The 6,373-nt window shown below is 52.1% G+C and overlaps 1 long non-coding RNA gene across 1 annotated transcript in view; it reads right to left on the bottom strand.

The window, feature by feature from the left end:
- Positions 1 to 2,303, bottom strand: part of LOC129688119 (uncharacterized) — a 13,683-nt gene extending 11,380 nt beyond the window's left edge. The window contains exon 1 of the long non-coding RNA XR_008721863.1: positions 2,245 to 2,303. This is a non-coding gene — a long non-coding RNA (uncharacterized LOC129688119). The remainder of the gene's footprint in view (positions 1 to 2,244) is intronic.
- Positions 2,304 to 6,373: the final 4,070 nt, after the last annotated feature.

Genomic DNA, 6,373 nt, shown 5'->3' on the forward strand with positions numbered 1-6,373 from the left:
CCTTCCTTCCTTCCTTCCTTCCTTCCTTCCTTCCTTCCTTCCTTCCTCCCCCTCCCCCTTCTTTTCTTTGTGGTTCTGGAAATGAACCAAGCACCTCCTCACACATGGCAGACACACAAATGCTCAACTACTGGGCTACATCCTAAGCCCTCTTCCTTACTTTATTTGATGTATACATAATAAAGTAGGTAATGTATATATTTCCAGAAATCCCAACATTTCTAGTGTGGTCATGGAAAGAGGGTCTACTTTAGTGGGAACAGCCTGATGACTTCTTGTGCTGTCTTCAGGCCACACCCAGGGCCAGCCCAGCAGCCCCACTCCAGGTATGAACTGGAGAAACTCTGGCCTCTATGTATAGGAGGTATGTTTAAAACTGAACAGAAAACAGAGGGCAACATTTCTTATGCCTCCTCCTCTTCTTCTGGGAGGTAACTCTGGCTGACCTGATTGGCCTTGAACTCACTGAGATCCTCCTGCCTCTAACTCCTGAGTGCTGGGATTAAAGGCATGAGCTACCATGCCCAGCTTTCTCATGGTTCTTTGAGTTACCCAGGACCTGAGCCTCAAGGGTAGTTCTGATAGAAAACTGGAAGAAGGGGTAGGGCCAGCATATGGGGGGACCTCGGAGCCCTACCCTGGGGCTGAAAAGCCCCTCAAAGCTGCTTCAGTCTGTGGCAGCTAAGGCTCCGGAACTTTCTCTTTTGCAGAGTCGTATGTATTAGCTTTTCTCTAGAACTAGCCAGGTAGGAGAAAGGGCTGAGGATGGCCACAAAGCTACAGTGGGGCTGGAGGACCAGTGACAGTCTTCTCTGTTCTGGGACAGTGCTATGGCTGAGGGTTAGCAGTAGCCTCAGAGCTGGGAGGCTTTAATCAACCCCTGGTACAAGTCCTGAGACTGGAGTCTCCACACGCACAGTTTCCTCATCATAGCACTAGGGGCTAGGGGAAGGCATGTGAAAAGCATGAAGGCAGATGGAGGCTGGGTTCATGTCTCTAACCTAACTTCTACTGGTGAGTCCTTGAGTGGGCTGTGGTTTCCTCCTTTATAATCAGGGATGCTGGAATCATTTGACCCCACCTGAGAATAAGCTCAGTAGTACTACAATAACGCAAGCCATTTAGCTAGTGTCTGGCTCCAGGGAATGCCTCCGTACATATTCTATCCATGAGATTTATTGGACACTTCCCAGGAAATCCACAGTGGCCATAGGGTGGCCAGGTGCAAGAAGGAATAGATGTTGCACAGTCTGAAGCTAAAGGGTTGTGTTCTACTCTGCTGCCTGTATGTTCTGATCTGAGCTCTGCCTGGCTCCCACAGTGTTCATCACAGGCTCCCTTTCAAGGCCCTGGGGTCCTGCACTCATGGCTTATTGCTTCAGACATCCTCCCTGTGCCCATCAGAGGTAGTACCGCACCCTGAGGAAACCAGATCTTCAGCTAGACACCCTTGGGAAGCTCTCCATCTCCTCAAGCTCAGCCTCCAACAGCTCCCAGGGCTTTGACCAACTGCTTGGAATTAGAGACTATGGTCAAAGATGAATGTAGCCCACGAATGTGCCCCAAATGGCTCAGAGGCCACACCCTATGTTCCCAGACCATTTGGTCCAGTCGCATCCTTACACATCTAGACGGGCAAGCTGGCCCAGGGAGGGATGGTTATCCGCCCAGAGCTTCATAATCCGACCCTGAGTGCAGATCTGGGATTGGAGCTCAGCCCCTACCTCCCCAGTGTCCCTTCCTAGCCCCCCTCCCTTCTAGACACAGCCAGAACCCCATCCTTCCAGCTCTTTGCCTCCTACTCCTTAGGGCCCTGAGCTTGTTTACAGGACCGCTTCCCCAGCTTTGGCTTTTGAACCCATTATTTGGAAACAGTTTTCCTCAACAGGAGCGCCAGGTTCTCGGAGCTGTGGAGTGAACACCTGGTACAGCAAGGCAGGGTCCTGTCAAAGTAGAGACAGGAAAAACTGCCTAGATGCTGTACAGTGGGAGCTTGGCCTGCCAACGACATCAGCTCAGCCCCCCGTTCCTCATTCAACAAAAGCCGCCAACAGGCCCATAGGGCCATAGCTCAGGGCTGGGCCAATGCTTAGAGATCAGTGGATCCGGCTCTGGTACAGATGGGGTAACTGAGCTCCCGAGAGGCAGAAAGCACAGAGAAGGTAGCAGACAGAGGGGACAAGAGCCCCTGGGAAGAAGCCCCAGAGACCTGCTCAGGGACCCAGGTCTGTGGCTGGTCCTTACCTTGGCTCGTGTCTGGCCCAGGGATGACTCTTCGGAGGTGGAGGCCCAGCCTATTTGGGGTATGGTTGTGGGTGTCACTGCTTCGCAACTAAGATGACTGGACTCTGGCACCTCTCGATGCTACAAGGGCATTTTTAAGCAACTGGCACTGGGCCCCCTCTGCTCAGCCCCTTGTCCGTGGCTCTCTGGCCACGGAGGCCTCGCTGCCTTTTACCTTATATGAGCTGAAGAAGCGAGCCTGGTGTTGGGGCAAGGCGGGTGCTGAGTCCTCCCTGGGTCCCCCATTGGCCAGGGCTCCAGCCACGTGACTGCCTCGCCTTGACCTGCCCCTGGTGCCGAATGTTGCTTTTACCCCCTAAGGAAGGAGTGGTTGACAATTTTCATATTTCTTCTAAATTTGGAGGTTTCAGACAATGCTGAGGGCTTGGCTCCAGCCGCCAGAGCCCATGTGGAAGTTATTAAACTGGAGAAGGGCAGCAGGGGGAGGAGGAGGCCGGGAGGAGAGGAGGAAGGGAGTGGGGGACGGACTTCTGAGGGTTGCCAGTTGTCAGCCTGGGAACTGAGCAAACTCCTGGGAGAGAGCTGTGTGTGAGAATTTCCTTCTTCTCCTGCTGCCCCGAGTCCCAGGGCAAGGGGCCCTGAGATGTTTTGAGAATCCCCTAAGAGGGTGACACCAGTTGAAGCTTCTGGGGCTCAGCGGATGATGGGAACGGTGGCGCATAACGGGTCCTGGGGAAGGCAAATCTCTTCTCCAGAAATCCAGGCCCCGAGAGGCCACTCCTGTGCGAAGGAGGTCCAGGCCCACACAGTGAAGCTGCCCAGAAAGAGTCCTGCTGGGGACTCTCTCACCCTAAGGAATGACAGCAAACTTTTCAGTGTCTTACTCTATGGGCTAGGTGGTCTAGGACTCCCAAGATCTGCCCAGTACTCCCTACCTCACGTCCTGCTCGCATCCTCCTAGGATCCTCCTCGCACACACTCTCTTACCCATTTGCCCACCTGGTTTATCCCAGGCTCTTCTAGGCGTGGGCCCTGAGTCTTCCCACAGTGCTTCCCACAGTGCTGGTTAGAAATGCATATGGAGGAGCTGTGTGAGAGGCCTTGGCCTTGGGAAGCTCAGGTCTGAGGTCTGCAGAGAGCTCCTCCCAGTGGCCAGCCAGACTCCCTGCTGAGGGCCACCACTGGGTCCTTGCCCTTCATGGCTCAGGGCTTCCCTTCAATGTCCACACTAGGTGGCCTTCCACTGACTGTTCCCAGTCAGATACACACACCTAGGGGCTGGACAGCCCCTGGTAGTAACAGACTCATGATATCATGTGTGAGTTCAATCAGGGGGTCCTTAAAGTATAGGGTGACAAGTCAGACACACTGTTGGTTTTTTTTTTTTTTAATTATTATTATTATTTTGAGGTAGGGTCTGTCTTCATAGCTTTGGCTGTCCTGCTGCTCACTATCTGGGTCAGGCTGGTCTTGAACTCACAAAGATCCTGCCTGCCTCTGCCTCCCAGGTGCTGTGTTAAAGGCATGTGCCACCATACGTGGCCCACATTGTTAATCTTAATTGGCTCCCAATCAACTAGAAGAATAAAACACTCCCCACATACCAACTGGTCACTGAGGGAAGGGTTTCCTGGATGTGGGCAGGCCTGTGCCTCTTTCTGCCTTTACTATACCCAGCTTTGAGTGTGGGCAAAGTTACCTGTGACATTCTGAAGTTTTACCTTTGTGATAGTAGGGTCCTAGCTGCTCCTTCTCTGTGTGCCCATGATGCTTGGCAGGGTGGCAGTGCATCCTGGGGAATGGTGTGAGCTGGAGGAGTGGAGGAGGCCAGGGTCAGCCTGGGTTCAGTTTTACCCTCTTGATGCCTGAGGGGCTAATCATGTCTGTGAAGGTAGCCTTCCTTCTCCTTAGAATGGAGCTGATGAATCAGTTGGTGCCCGAGGGCTTGCCACACAGCAGTCACCATCGATGTCCCTGTGTCCTTCCACAGGCTGGGAGATAACGCCACACGGGCAGTCACTGGCACAAAAGTGAGAGGTAGTGGGTGGAGAAGGCTCATGATATCTCCTTCCTCAGTCTCTGTCCAGGAGTTAGCCATCTGACGTGGGCTTGGAACTCTCCAGACCCCGGGGTTCCAGCTGAGTGCAATAAAGTGCTACCTACAGGGCCCAGTGGGAAGGTAAAGCCAACCCCACAGAACCACGACGGAAACCCCCTCCAGAGACCACGCTACTTTAGTCACGCACCGTGCTTTATGACAGAGAAGCAAAAGCTGCAGTGTGAGCTGTGCACCCACCCAAGAGCTCTGCAGCGTCACTCAGCCGGCTCTGCCCGTGAGCCGACAGCATGATTCCCAGAAAGTCCACTGTGAAGTCGGGTATGCACACCCGTTGTCCCCGCTGCTCGGGAGGCAGAGCCAGGAGGACAGATTTAGTTATGACATGGGCTTAAAGAGACCTGAGAAGACAGGGCTGCCTCTAACTCTGCAAGAGGACCAAAACGGGGCTCTAGCTGTTTCAGGTGGAGACACAGAAAAGACTTTTTTTTTTTTTTAAACAGGATCTCATAGCCAGGGCTGGCTTCAAGGCTGCTATGTAGAGAATATTGGTCTTCAACTCCTGATGTTTCCTCTACTTCCCAAGTGCTGAGATTGCATAAGTTACATATGTGCTGTCATACATAGGTCTATGCAGTGGTAAGGATCCAACCCACAGCTTGTGCACGCTGGCCTCTAGCAACTGAGCTCCGCCTCCAGCCCAGAAAAGACCTTGAAACAAATTAGTGGTGACATGAAGGATGCCAGGGCCTGATGGACTGCCTCGGTAAAGAGGGAATTCTCTGCCACTAGAGAATCCAAACTTGGAAAGTTTCTTCCAGCTCTGAGAGCCTCTGAATTTCATTTCATATTTCAAATCCCAGCCTTTCCCATGCTTTTTAGCCTTGACCTCCTATAGATTCTCCCCAAGGGTATGGCTTAGAGGTGAGGAAAAGTATAGTTAGACAGGGCCTATAATCCCTAAATTAAAGGTTAAGCTCAAAGATGAGTGGTCCTTGTATATGCATTTAATCTGCTGGGAGGCAGAGGCAGGTGGATCTCTGTGAGTGGGAGGCCAGCCAGGTCTATGTAGTGAGTTCTAGGATAGCCAGGGCAATGTAGTAAGACCTTGTCTCAAAAACAAACAGAAAAGAAAAAAAGAAGCTAAGCTCCAAGACATCACAGTGGTACAGACCTATTTCAGCTCCCAGGAGGCTGAGGCAGGGAATCACCAAGAGCTCCAGGAGCATTACTTTTCTGTTGCTGTGATAAAGCACCTTGCTACAAAGTAACCCAAGAAGAAAGAGTTATTTGGTGTCATGCTTCCAGAGGGATAAAAGTCCATCATGGCAGGAAGGTAGTAAGCCGTAGGCAGGTTGGCAGGACTGGGAAGCTGAAAGTCTTGAACCATAAACATAGGGCAGAGAGAACGAACTGGAAGTAGGGCAAGGCTATGAAGGGTCAGAGCTCCCCCGGTCCCGGTGATGTACTTCCCCCAGCAAGGCTACAATCCCCCCCCCCCCCAACAGCACTACCAACTGGGGACCACATGCTCAAATACCTGAGCCTACCAGGAACGTTTCTCATTCAAACTACCACAACCTGCTTGGGCTATATCCAGACGAGCCAGGGTCATATAGTGAGACTCTATCCCAAAACCAAAACCAAAACTAAAACCCCACAACCCCGTTGCCACAACAAACAAACAAAAACAAGCCAGGCATGGAAATACATCTCCAGCCACAGCACTCAGAAGGCAGAGGCAGACGCAGAGGAGAGGCAGGCGGATCTCTACGAGTTTGAGGCCTGTCTGGTCTCCATAGCAAGTTACAGGCCAGCCAGGGCTGTATGTAGAGTGAGGCCCTGTCTACAGAGAAACACACAGAAAATCCCAAAACAACAACAGAAATCCTCGACCTGTCCCCCAAATGCTACATGTTTGCTTCAGTGGTGTTTGAATCTGGGAGGTGAGGCCACATGATTTCTTCACAGCTGAACTTTGTAGCAGTCTGTCTTCACTGTCAATTTGACTGGCCTTAGAAGGACTGTGGGAACATTTCCCCGGGAATGTCTGTGGAGGAATATGAGGCCAGA

Source organism: Psammomys obesus, unplaced genomic scaffold (assembly GCF_907164565.1).
Source record: "Psammomys obesus unplaced genomic scaffold, mPsaObe1.curated_primary_1811, whole genome shotgun sequence".
Taxonomy (NCBI): Eukaryota; Metazoa; Chordata; class Mammalia; order Rodentia; family Muridae; genus Psammomys; species Psammomys obesus.